Genomic DNA, 14339 nt, shown 5'->3' on the forward strand with positions numbered 1-14339 from the left:
GGTCAGTTGCAGTGTTTCAGGTGCCTGCCAAGCAGGGGGATAACTCCTTTATCCCAAGGGAGATTTCTTCCGTCAGCTGGGCAGCAGCAAGTCGGAGTTCAAGAATCCAAAGTTCAAGAGTAATCTGAGGCTCTCGGGCCACGTTATTCACCTTTATCCCCAAGATTAGGGGAGTGTCCATAGTAGTGTCCACCAATGAGTGGTGAGGCGGGAAAGGGTGGCTACACCCTCTCCCCTTTGTGTGTTTCCCGCCTGGGCGAGGGGCAGGATGCCCCTGAACCGGTTCCAAGCGGTGTATGCAGAATGCAGGCGTTGGAGCTGCCTACGTGCAACTCTGAAAGGACATTTGGTGCACCCACCCTGTTCCAATCCACATATCCTATCTGGGAAGGTGCTGGCACCTCCCTGCCACAGGAGCCCTATTGTCCAGCTGTCGAGGCTGGGATTTTCCCCAGCAACAGGCAGCCAGAGTTGTGGAGGTGGCCGGTAGCATCCATTTTGTGTTACCTGTGCACTTTTAAATTGGTGTCTAAAATCTACCGCTTTTCCCATATCGCCCCTCTAGCAGGGGGGAATCGTACCCTCATGCCCATGGCTGGACTGGGGGTATGATTCCTACATGTTTGACACCAAACACGATATGGTTCTGTGTAGCCATTCGCAAGTTATAGCGATATCGCGATTGACTTATAATGCGGTTAAGAGTATATGGTATGGCTACACTACAAACAACCCAGCAATGGTTTTACGAAGGTTGCAGAGGGGTCCTACTCAAGTAGGGATCCCCCCTCACACATACCTCAGCACCCTGCCTTGTAGGATTACCAAGGCCTGCTATAGGGGTGACCTATGAGAGTACATGTGTTGTAATGGGGTGGGATATAGGGTACCTATATCCCTGTAAGGGGGAGCTAGCACCACCTTACCCAGACTACAGTAGTGGTCTGGTGGTGTCATTTTGTATGGCTGTCCCAGGGTGGCACAATAAGTGCTGCAGCCCTGGTAGGCCTACTGAGGGACCCATGCCCTGGGTACCTAGGGTACCATCTACAAGGGACTGCCACGGTATCCTCAGCATCCAATTGGTTTGTACCTAGGGTACACACATTAGTTTTTAGGGAGAAAGCAGATAGGCTGGGGTCCTGAATAGCAGGATCCCAGCCAGACTAGTCAAAAACTACTCAAATACCAGGCAAAAAGTTGGGGGCAACCATGCAGTCAGATTCCACCTTCCTACATAACCCCCCCCCCCAACGAAAGGAGATAAGGCTAACCTTGTCCAGATAAGCCTTTATTTCCTGAGTGGCCATATAAGGAAGAACCTGCACTAGCATGGTTTCTCCCTGTCTCATGGTCCACTTGGGAAATCCTACCCCAAGGGGTTTTGAGTATCTCCAAAGTCTAGGGAAATTACCTGTATTGGGTTTTGGTGCAGAAGCAGGCTGGTGGGGTGGCTGAGTCTGGAAGTGAGGCCCTATTTGGGGTGGTCTCAACCTCCTCAGGTTACTGGTCACTATGGAAGCCTGTCGGCCCATGACTGTGTCACATCTGGCCCTAAGGGTCAACCTCTGGCTGCCTACAGCTGGGGGTTGGAACCCTTTGGTTGGAATAATGGAGGGCACTGGAAGGTTTGGGGAAACTATGCCCCAGGTTTCCCTGTGCCCAACAACATCCATTTGAGGGGTACCTGTACCTAAGGGTAAGGGGGATCCCTCAGTTTGTAGAGGAATATTCACCTGGCTAGAACTACTCTGCTGGGTGTCCCTAATCTGCTGATGAGGGGTTTCCTCTGGACAGGGGCCCACTAAGGGTCCACTGACCTCCCTGACCTCTGCAGCCCTGGGCTGACTGAGGCAGGGTAGAGAGGTGGTAGGATACCTGCTCCAGACTGGGTACCACCTTGGAAGGATCCCCTGCCATCAGAGAGGTGGTCAGGCCAGGCCTTTCCACATCTGGGGCAGTTACTTCACAAGGGGCAGGATCAGTTCCTTGAGAAACGTCACCCTTACCTTTAGTCTGGTGGGGGGAGGACTGTTCCTCACCCCCTATGCTCTCTGTTTGGGTGGAGTGATCCATAGTTTCAGGCTTCACTCCCTTTAATTTCTCCTGGGGTGGAGTTGAAGCCCTTGGGGTCTCATCCACCCTCTCAGGGATTCCTACCATCTTTAAATGGGCTTTGTGGTCCACCTCAGCCTAGCCTGAGATTTCCAGATCATTCCCCAGTAGACAATCTACAGGCAAGTTTGGGGACACTGCCACTCTCTTTGGGCCAGTGACCCCTCCCCAGCTGAGATTTACCACTGCCATGGGATGGTCTGTCCTAATTCCATCTATATTGGTCACCTGGTAGCTAAACCCAGGTAAACGCTGTTCTAGGGGCACTAGTCTCTGAGTCACCATGGTGACACTAGCCCCTGTGTCCTTGTAGGCCACAGCCTTCTGACCGTTGATCATAGGCTCTTGTCTGTACCTGCCCAGGATACTGGGACTCATGGTAAAGTTGGCAAACCCCATGCCACCATCACAGACTAGAGTTGCTAGTGTGGGGGACCTGGTTAGGCCAGAGTCCACCTGTGTTCCCCAAGAAAGCCCAACTAAGTTTTTGGGTGCACTCCCACCACCTGGGGGATTACTACTAGTAGCAACAGGAGGTGTTGGAGCTGCAATGGGAGGAACATTTTCTTTATTGCCATTCTTTGGACAACTGGAGTCTGTTTTCCAGTGGCCAGGTTGCTTACACACATGGCAATATGGTTTCTTGTTAGAGGAGGGAGGATTTTGGGACCCATCCCCAGAACTGGGTTTTTGGGGCCCTTCAGAGGACTTTTCTATTTTATTATCCCTACCTTTCTCTTTGGGCTTGGTAGAATCTTTCTTCTGGTCACCACCTTGGTTCTTGGGCCTGATCCTGGTTCTGACCCATTTATCTGCCTTCTTTCCCAATTCTTGGGGAGAGGTCAGATCAGAGTCCACCAGGTGCTGGTGTAAGAGTTGGTTTTGACAATTATTAAGAATCTGCTCCCTCATGATGAGATTGTACAATCCTTGATAATCTTTTACTTTACTGCCATTTAACCAACCTTCCAATGCCTTGGTAGCACAATCTACAAAGTCTACCCAATCTTGATCCTGTGCTTTCTGGGTGTCTCTGAACTTAAGTCTGTATTGATCAGTGGTTAAGCCAAACCCATCTATTAAAGCATCTCTCAAGATATAATAATCATCAGCATCCTCTTCTCTTACAGAGAGGAGCTTGTCTCTACCTTTGTCTGCAAAGGAGAGCCACAAGATTGCTGCCCACTGATCTACTGGGACCCTTTGTACTTTACAGGCCCTCTCAAGAGCAGTGATCCACTTGTGGATATCATCCCCTGTCTTATAGGGGGGCACAATCTTATGGAGGTTCCTATTGTCAGGAGTTTTCTCTCTAACTCTAGGGGTTTCATTACTGCCACCAGGGATCTCTAGACCCCACTTTCTTGAAGCTTTCTGAAGCTCCAGGGCTTCCCTGTCCAATGCTAACTGTTCTCTCTTAAGCTATAGCTTAGCCTGCTCAAATTTGAACAGTCTGCATTTCCTCTCATGGGAGGTTTCTCTTCTCTGAGAGGAGGCAGAGGTCCCTTTGGATCTCACAGAGTGGTTGGATCCCACTGAGGGGGGTCTGTTCCTTCTGTTTGGATCCACCATTCTCCCATTAGGGATGGATAGAGTGCCTCTTGGGCCATCATCTCCATGTCTAGAATGGTCTTGGTCATTCAGGTCAAGTTCATCTTCCTCTTCCTGGTCCTCATCAGATTCCACCCCTTGGGTGTCTTCTTCTGGGGGATGCCCACCCAACCTGTCCACCCCATCAGATGCTAAAGTCTGCTTGAAGTCTGCTATGAGCAGGATTTCCCTGAGACGCTGAGTGTTGGCACCCTTGTTTGTCTTAAGTTTCCTAGAGGTGCACATCTCCCTAAGCTCAACAAAAGAGAGATGGTTATACTTGTCGACTGGGACCCTCTGGGGTCCTTCCAGAGCCTTATGGGCACCTGAACTTAAAGACATGTCTAGTGTAGTGGTACTGCTGCATCTACCTGCACTATGTGTGACCTACTGAACCCTCTCTTGAGTTGTAGTCAAGGTGTGCTAAACCCTCTACACACAACTCTAAGTTCAGTAGAACTTATTGTATTCTAAGCTTGAATTTTATATGTACCTTTGGTACCTAGTGGTTTTCACTTTAGAAATTCAGTTTGTTATCTGGTAAAACAATGGCAAGCTTGAATCCAACCGCTGCACACCAATGTGAGAAGTTGGCCTGGCATATGCTGGTCACTAGTTATAGTGGCCACCTTGTACCAGTCCAATTTGACTCTTATGGTGATAGGTTTAAAGACAACCTTTAAAGAAAGCTATCCTAGTGGTAGCTGTGGAGAGCAGCCTTCAGGCTAAGTCTTGAAGGAGTGTTAAGCGTATTGTTTTACCATAGATAACCTCTTGAATGACCAAATGAAAGAGTATTCCACACAGGTATATATATAAAATATATGTATTTATTCTAAACAGAATCTCCAAGTCTCTTTATGAGGCTAAGGCAAAATTATACATAAAACAAGCATTGATAGATACAAATAAATAGCACTGTTAACATTGGGCCCCAGGGGGGGACCAAACCATATACTAAAATAGTGGTATAAGAACCACGACAATTCTACAGACAATGCCTAGGGCATTTAGGATCGCTGGCCCCTTAAGAATCCACCACAAGTGATGAGAAAGGGGACCCACGGGAGGCGCGTGCAGTGGAAGTAGCTGCTATCGGGATCTCTATTAAAGCCTATGGAGAATGTCGCGGTTGGAAATAAATCATTTAAAAATACTTCTAGCAGGAGTACAAAGTTAAAACTTTAGAGTTAAGCTTTTGAAGAGCCCACAACCTCGGGAGTACCGTAGTACCACTGTTACCTGCCCCAGGGAAGCCGGTTGCATAGGTCGATTTCGATGTCGGGTCGCGGGCTGATTTTCAATGGGAAAATAGTCAAAAGTTCTGCTAGCCAAAAGCGTCGATGATGCCGTGAAGATCAAAGATGTGAAGATTGAAGAGAAGAACCTGAAAGCAGAGGGGACAGAGTCTGGGTCACGGGAAGTGACCAGGAGGCTCAAAGCAAAGAGCCCTTCGATGTCGGGTGCTTCAGGTGGAAGGTGGTGTAGCTTGGATCTGCAGCCACGGGCTCCGGGAGGATTCAAGGGAGGCCAGCTTCTGGAGGGCGACTGTCCCACATCAGATGAGGGTCGCTGCGGTGTTAGTGTCCGGATTGGATCCACTAAGCCTTTAAAACCGCAACCCACGCAAGATGAACAAATCTGCTACGGTGCAGACCCAAGAGGTCTGAGAGAGGTCTCCTTCAAGGAGACTGTAGAGCAGGCCTGGAGCTACCAGGGGAACTCTTGTTTGTGAAGATTGTCCTCCGCTAGGGCCCACAAGTCGAGAGACAAGGGACCACAGAGGCGGCAATTTGGAGTGCGTAAAAGAGCACCCACGGGCCACCGGAGGGGGCTAGGGTGCTGATACTTGCCACAATTGCTGTGGAGTGGTTGGCTCGAAAACAGGCCATAGCACAACTTCCCCACTGGTCAGGGTCGTGTGCTATGCAAGAGGTGGCCGGTGTCCTGGGGTATTGGGCATCTCGGCACCCACGCGGTCCACGGTGCCCAAACTCGTTGAGCACACTCACTGGCCTCTGGGATGCGCTGGAAAACCACCTCAAGGGAGCTGAAGGTCGTCAAAGTCCGTAGGAGCAGCGAAGTTCCAACCGGGTCACTTGCAGTGTTTCAGGTGCCTGCCAAGCAGGGGGATAACTCCTTTATCCCAAGGGAGATTTCTTCCGTCAGCTGGGCAGCAGCAAGTCGAAGTTCAAGAATCCAAAGTTCAAGAGTAATCTGAGGCTCTGGGGCCACGTTATTCACCTTTATCCCCAAGATTAGGGGAGTGTCCATAGTAGTGTCCACCAATGAGTGGTGAGGTGGGAAAGGGTGGCTACACCCTCTCCCCTTTGTGTGTTTCCCGCCTGGGCGAGGAGCAGGATGCCCCTGAACCGGTTCCAAGCGGTGTATGCAGAATGCAGGCGCTGGAGCTGCCTACGTGCAACTCTGAAAGGACATTTTGTGCACCCACCCTGTTCCAATCCACATATCCTGTCTGGGAAGGTGCTGGCACCTCCCTGCCACAGGAGCCCTATTGTCCAGCTGTCGAGGCTGGGATTTTCCCAAGCAACAGGCAGCCAGAGTTGTGGAGGTGACCGGTAGCATCCATTTTGTGTTACCTGTGCACTTTTAAATTGGTGTCTAAAATCTACCGCTTTTCCCATATCGCCCCTCGGAATCATACCCTCATGCCCATGGCTGGACTGGGGGTATGATTCCTACATGTTTGACACCAAACACGATATGGTTCTGTGGAGCCATTCTCAAGTTGTCGCGATATCGCGATTAACTTATAATGCGGTTAAGAGTATTTGGTATGGCTACACTACAAACAAACCAGCAATGGTTTTACGAAGGTTGCAGAGGGGTCCTACTCAGGTAGGGTCCCCCCTCACACATACCTCAGCACCCTGCCTTGTAGGATTACCAAGGCCTGCTATAGGGGTGACCTATGAGAGTACATGTGTTGTAATGGGGTTGGGATATAGGGTACCTATATCCCTGTAAGGGGGTGCTAGCACCACCTTACCCAGACTACAGTAGTGGTCTGGTGGTGTCATTTTGTATGGCTGTCCCAGGGTGGCACAATAAGTGCTGCAGCCCTGGTAGGCCTACTGAGGGACCCATGCCCTGGGTACCTAGGGTACCATCTACAAGGGACTGCCAGGGTATCCTCAGCATCCAATTGGTTTGTACCTAGGGTACACACATTAGTTTTTAGGGAGAAAGCAGATAGGCTGGGGTCCTGAATAGCAGGATCCCAGCCAGACTAGTCAAAAACCACTCAAATACCAGGCAAAAAGTTGGGGGCAACCATGCAGTCAGATTCCACCTTCCTACAATCCTCTTCTCTAACAGTGAGGAGATTGTCTCTACCTTTATCTGAAAAGGAGAGCCACAAGATTGCTGCCCACTGTGTCTGGGGGACCTGTTGAACTTTACAGGCCCTCTCCTTTAGCAGTTATCCATTTGTGGATATCATCCCCACTCTGGTAGGGAGGAACAACCTTGGACAGTTTCCTATGGTCTGGAATGTAATCCCTGCCTCTAGGGACACTGTTGCTGCCACAAGGGGTATCTAACCCCTCCTTCTTTGAAGCTCTTTGGAGCTCGAAGGCTTCCCTATCTAAGGCGAAGTGCTTGGTTCTGAGGGCAAGCCTAGCTTCCTCATACTAGAGCATCTTGAACCTTCTTTCAGAGGTCTAACTGGGAAAGTTGGAGTTCCTCTGTGGAACAGATTCTCTTCCAGAGTGATATGACCGGTCAGAGTCCCTTGAGAGGGACCTAGGCCTGTATCCCACTTTGTCAGTTCTCTTAAGGAGAATTCCTCTGTTCCTTTCAGACCCTTCTGGGTCTGGCCCTTCAATCACAGACTCCAGGTCATCCTGATTTTCATCATCAGACCCACAGACTATGTTTGACCCACCCCCTGATGCAGACCCACTTGCTCCTAGAGCTTGTTTCAGGTCATCTGCTACTAACAGATCTATCAGATGTTGGGATGAGGGACTCCTGCCCACCCTCAGTTGTCTTTCAAAGCATAAGGCCTTCAAGTCAGTGTAGGCCAGGTCTTGGTACTGAGATGGAGTGGACCCACTGGCTCCACCCTGGTGAGACATTCTAGTGTTGTGCAGTGTTGTACTACCTACACTAGTTGTGGCCTACTGAACCTAGCTTGAGCTGTAGCAAGGGTGTGCTTATCCCTTCCCAAACAGCTCTAAGTTCAGTAGAACTTATTGATACTAGCTTGACTTTATATGTACCTTGAGTACCTTTAGTGGTTTTCAGTTAGTAATTCAAAGAGAGATTTTCTGGTAAAACAATGGCAAGCTGGAATCCCACCGCTGCCACCAATGTGAGAAGTTGGCCTGGCATATGCTGGTCACTAGTTATAGTGGCCACCTTGCACCAGTCCAATTCGACTCTTGTGGTAGATAGGTTTAAGACAACCTTTAAAGAAAGCTATCCTAGTGGTAGCTGTGGAGAGCAGCCTTCAGGCTAAGTCTCTGAGGAATGTAAAGCAGCTTGTTTTACCTTATAATCTCTTGAATTACCAAATGAAAAGATACCACACAGGTATATATATCAAATATATATGTATTTATTTCTAAATATACTCTACTAATCTCTTTATGAGATTAGAGCCAGGTAAACATTCAAAAGATCAACAGTTCTCAATAAATTAAGCACAAATATGGCTGTAGCCCTAGGGGCGTACCAGACCATATACTAAAAGAATGGGTTAACAAACTCGACTTGCAAAATGAACAGGCCTAGGGCCTTGGGAATCGCTGGGGCTTCACTTGTGCAGTGTTAGCAGGTAAGTAATCAGCCCACGGGAGACGCATGCAGTGTCTAAACACAGCCGCGGGTTTCCTACACGTTTCAATGGCACAAGTCGCGATTTGTAATTTACAGTTTTAGGGCACTTCGGAAAAGTCAACAAGCAAGCCACTTACAGGGTAAGTATTTCGAGGGCCAACACACACTTGGGCACCGGAGTGCACGAGTTACCTCACCCAGGGAAGCCGGGTGCATAGGTGTCCTTTGGTGTCGGGTCGCGATGCTGTTTTCAATGGAGATCACTGAAGACTTGCTGCTTGTGTCGACGGGAGAAGTGTCCGCTGGAATCCGAAGATGGATTGGAGTTACAGAGGACCTGAAAATTGAGGGGACAGAGTTCAAAGTCACTTGCCAGTGACCGGTGGCCAACAAGATGGATGACCACAGCTGTCGCGTCGCTTCAGGTCATTGATGGTGTTTTGTCTCTTCGCTCACGAGGTCCAGGAGGGATCGATGATGACCAGCAGCTGGATTCGGAGGGTCCCACAACGTCTGCAGCTGATGACGGTGTCGGCACCTGGATTGGAACCAACAAGCCTTGGCAACTGCAAGTCTTGTGTGGAATGAAGATTGTCGATGGTGCAGACCAGCAAGGTCTGATGGACTTACCCAGCAAGGGAAAGTGAGGGCAGGCCCGGAGCAGCCAGGAGAGCCCTTGAAGTTGATGAGAAAGTCTTTGTGTGAGTCACTAGCCAATGGGCAAGCAACTGCAAACACGCCTTTGCAGGAAAAGTTTCACAGGAGCCCACGGTCACTCGGGACGGGGTAGGCCACTGATTGTCGGTACTAGACCTGCTAGGGACTTGGAGTACAAATGGTCCAAAGCACAAGTTTTTTGAGTGTTGTTTAGGGCTTGCACTCGAAATCAATTCACGGTTCCCTGGTATTGCTGTTCTTCATCACTCGTGGGGTCCAGATGCCACAGCTTCGCTGGGGACTCAAAATGGCCATCAAGAGGTCAGGAAATCTGCTTCAGGGGATGCAGGGACTTCGGACTCCGGCGGGAGCGGTCAAGTTTGCAACCGTTGTTGAAGAGGTTTGGTGCCTGCCAAGCAGGAGAGTCACTCCTTGACTCCAAGGGAGATTCTTCAGTCTTCCAGAGATAGTGGAATGTCGAAGGGCCAGGATTCTTCTTTGTAGAGCGTCGTCCAGGGGTAATCTAGATTGCATTGGCAGTGCTTGGAATCTTATAGTGCAGATAGGGGAGGGACTAGCTCTATGACCACTCCTCTGGGAGGGTCAGGGTAGTAGGTGGTTACACCCACTTCCCTTTGTCCAGTTTCACACCAGAGCAGGGGCAGATAGCCCCTGAACCGGTTTGAGCTGGCATATGCACAGAGGAGTCTACTGCTCCCCCAGTGCAGGACTTCAAAGCACTCTAAGAGTGCACCCACCCAGCTCCAATACACTAAATCCTGTCTGGGAGGTGGTGACATCTCCCTGTGACAGGAAACCTTTTGTTGGGCTTCCTCCACTGCGATTTTCGGTCAGCAGCAGGAGGGCAGCCCGGTGTCTGTGCTGGTGGCATCCATTTTGTGATGCCAGGGCTCTAGAAGATTTCTACCATTTAGTACAGTGGGTACATGTCATCACCTCTAGAAGGGTGGGATCATACTCCCACACCAGTTACTGGTGTGGGGGTATGATTCCAAGATGTTTGACACCAAACACGACATGTTTTGATGCAGTCATTCCAAACTTAGCATTTACCGCGAGGTTATAATGCACTTAAGAGAATAGACTCTGCCAGCTGCAGAGGGGTCCTGCTCAGGCAGAAGCACCCCATCACATAGTAAACCAAGCACCCTGCCCTTGGGATTGATAGGGCCTACCATAGGGGTGACTGATAGGTTTATATGTGTGTGTATGGTGAGATATAGGAACCTATACCTCAGTGGGGAGTGCTAACACTACCTCACACAGGCTGCTGTAGCAGGCCTGTGGTGTCAGATTGTGAATGCTTCCCAGGGGTGGCATAATACATGCTGCCGCCCCTGGTAGGCCTGTGAAGTACCAATGCCCTAGGTACTTAAGGTACCATATACTAGGGGCTCATAAGGTACCACAGTATCCAATCACTAGTGCATCTAATATGCACACCAAGTTGTTTTGAGAGATCAGTTAGACTGGAGCCCTGATTAGCAGGGACCCAGCCAGACTATAGCCAGATACCAGTGTATACATCAGAAAAAAAGTGGGGGCAACATAAGTGCAGATCCTACTCTGCTACACAGGTCAGCAGAGCTGCGGTAGAGCCAGAGAAACAGGTCAGCAGAGCTTCTCTAGAGCCAGAGAACCAGGTCAGTAGATCTGCTGTAGAGCAAGAGATCCAGGTCAACAGAGCTGCGGTAGAGCCAGAGAACCAGGTCAGTAGAGCTGCTTTAGAGCCAGAGAACCAGGTCAGCAGAGCTGCGGTAGAGCCAGATAACCAGGTCTGCAGAGCTGCTATAGAGCCAGAGAACCAGGTCAGCAGAGCTGCTGTAGAGCCAGAGACCAGGTCAGCAGAGCATCTATACAGCCAGAGAACCAGGTCAGTAGAGCTGCTCTAGAGCCAGAGAACTACGTCAGCAGAGCTGCTCTAGAGCCAGAGAACTATGTCAGTAGAGCTATAGAACCAGGTCAGCAGAGCCAATCCAGAACCAGAGAACCAGGTCAGCAGAGCTGCTGTACAGCCGAGAACCAAGTCAATAGAGCTGCTCTAGAGCCAGAGAACTACCTCAGCAGAGCCGCTCCAGAGCCAGAGAACCAGCTCAGCAGAGCTGCTGTAGAGCCAGAGAACCAGGTCAGCAGAGCTGCTGTACAGCCAGAGAACCAGGCCAGTAGAGCTGCTCTAGAGCCAGAGAACTACGTCAGCAGAGCTGCTGTAGAGCCAGAGAACCAGGTCAGCAGAGCTGCTGTAGAGCCAGAGAACCAGGTCAGCAGAGGTGCTCTAGAGCCAGAGAGCCAGGTCAGCAGAGCTGCTACAGAGCCAGATAACCAGGTCAGTAGAGCTGCGGTAGATCCCAAGAACCAGGTCAGCAGAGCTGCGGTAGAGCCAGAGAACCAGGTCAGTAGAGCTGCTGTACAGTCAGAGAATCAGGTCAGTAGCGCTGCCGTAGAGCCAGAGAACCAGGTCAGCAGAGCTGCGGTACAGCCAGAGAACCAGGTCAGTAGAGCTGCGATAGAGCCAGAGAACCAGGTCAGTAGAGCTGCTGTACAGCCAGAGATCCAGGTCAGCAGAGCAGCTGTAGAGCCAGAGAACCAGGTCATCAGAGCTGCTCTAGAGCCAGAAAATCAGGTTAGCAGAGCTGCTATAGAACCAGAGAAATACGTCAGCAAAGCTGCGGTGGAGAGAGAGAACCAGGTTAGCAGAGCTGCTATTGAGCCAGAGGACCAGGTCAGCAGAGCTGCGGTAGAGCCAGAGAACCAGGTCAGTAGAGCTGCTCTAGAGCCCGAGAACTACGCCTGCAGAGCTGCTGTAGAGACAGAGAACCAGGTCACCAGAACTGCGGAACAGCCAGAGAACCAGGTTAGCAGAGCTGCTGTAGAGCCAGAGAACCAGGTCAGTAGAGCTGCTATAGAGCCAGAGAACCAGGTCAGTAGAGCTGCAGTACAGCCAGAGATCCAGGTCAGCAGAGCTGCTGTAGAGCCAGAGAACCAGGTCAGCAGAGCTGCTCTAGAGCCAGAAAATCAGGTCAGTAGAGATGCTATAGAGCCAGAGAAATACGTCAGCAGAGCTGCGGTAGAGCCAGAGAACCAGGTGAGCAGAGCTGCTATAGAGCCAGAGGACCAGGTCAGCAGAGCTGTGGTAGAGCCAGAGAACCAGGTCAGCACAGCTGGGGTAGAGCAGGATAACCAGGTTAGCAGAGCTGCTGAAGATCCAGAGAACCAGGTCAGCAGAGCTGCGGAAGATCCAGAGAACCAGGTCAGCAGAGCTGCGGTAGAGCCAGATTAGCAGGTCAGTAGAGCAGAGCTGCAGTAGAGCCAGAGAACCAGGTCAGTAGAGCTGCGGTAGAGTTAGAGAACCAGGTCAGAAGAGCTGCTATGGAGCCAGAGAACCAGGTCAGTAGAGCTGCTCTAGAGCCAGAGAACCAGGTCAGCAGAGCTTCGGTAGAGCCAGAGAACAACATCAGCAGAGCTGCTGTAGAGCCAGAGAACCAGGTCAATAGAGCTGTGGTAGATCCAGAGAACTAGGTCAGTAGAGCTGCTCTAGAGCCAGAGAACCAAGTCAGTAGAGCTGCTGTAGAGCCAGATAAACAGGTCAGTAGAGCTGCTCTAGAGCCAGAGAACTACGCCAGCAGAGCTGCTGTAGAGCCAGAGGACCAGGTTAACAGAGCTGCGGTAGAGCCAGAGAACCAGGTCAGTAGAGCTGCTATAGAGCCAGAGAACTAGGTAAGCAGAGCTGCGGTAGAGCCAGAGAACCAGGTCTGCAGAGCTGCTATAGAGACAGAGAACCAGGTCAGCAGAGCTGCTGTAGACCCAGAGAACCAGGACAGCAGAGCTGCGGTAGAGCCAGAGACCCAGGTAAGTAGAGTTGCTATAGAGCCAGAGTAACAGGTCAGTAGAGCTGCTTTAGAGCCAGAGAACCAGGTCAGCAGAGCTGCTGTACAGCCAGAGAACCAGGTCAGTAGAGCTGCTCTAGAGCCAGAGACCTCTGTCAGCAGAGCTGCTGTAGAGCCAGAGAACCAGGTCAGCAGAGCTGCTCTAGAGCCTGAGAAGCAGGTCAGCAGAGCTGCTCTAGAGCCAGAAAATCAGGTTAGCAGAGCTGCTATAGAGCCAGAGAAATACAACAGCAAAGCTGCGGTGGAGAGAGAGAACCAGGTTAGCAGAGCTGCTATTGAGCCAGAGGACCAGGTCAGCAGAGCTGTGGTAGAGCCAGAGAACCAGGTCAGTAGAGCTGCTCTAGAGCCCGAGAACTACGCCTGCAGAGCTGCTGTAGAGACAGAGAACCAGGTCACCAGAACTGCGGAACAGCCAGAGAACCAGGTTAGCAGAGCTGGTGTAGAGCCAGAGAACCAGGTCAGTAGATCTGCTATAGAGCCAGAGAACCAGGTCAGTAGAGCTGCTGTACAGCCAGAGATCAAGGTCAGCAGAGCTGCTGTAGAGCCAGAGAACCAGGTCAGCAGAGCTGCTCTAGAGCCAGAAAATCAGGTCAGTAGAGATGCTATAGAGCCAGAGAAATACGTCAGCAGAGCTGCGGTAGAGCCAGAGAACCAGGTGAGCAGAGCTGCTATAGAGCCAGAGGACCAGGTCAGCAGAGCTGTGGTAGAGCCAGAGAACCAGGTCAGCACAGCTGGGGTAGAGCAGGATAACCAGGTTAGCAGAGCTGCTGAAGATCCAGAGAACCAGGTCAGCAGAGCTGCGGAAGATCCAGAGAACCGGGTCAGCAGAGCTGCGGTAGAGCCAGATTAACAGGTCAGTAGAGCAGAGCTGCAGTAGAGCCAGAGAACCAGGTCAGTAGAGCTGTGGTAGAGCCAGAGAACAACATCAGCAGAGCTGCTGTAGAGCCAGAGAACAAGGTCAATAGAGCTGTGGTAGATCCAGAGAACTAGGTCAGTAGAGCTGCTCTAGAGCCAGAGAACCAAGTCAGTGGAGCTGCTGTAGAGCCAGATAAACAGGTCAGTAGAGCTGCTCTAGAGCCAGAGAACTACGCCAGCAGAGCTGCTGTAGAGCCAGAGGACCAGGATAACAGACCTGCGGTAGAGCCAGAGAACCAGGTCAGTAGAGCTGCGATAGAGCCAGAGAACTAGGTAAGCAGAGCTGTGGTAGAGCCAGAGAACCAGGTCTGCAGAGCTGCTATAGAGACAGAGAACCAGGTCAGCATAGCTGCT

Source organism: Triturus cristatus, chromosome 4_1, assembly GCF_964204655.1.
Source record: "Triturus cristatus chromosome 4_1, aTriCri1.1, whole genome shotgun sequence".
NCBI classification, from domain to species: domain Eukaryota; kingdom Metazoa; phylum Chordata; class Amphibia; order Caudata; family Salamandridae; genus Triturus; species Triturus cristatus.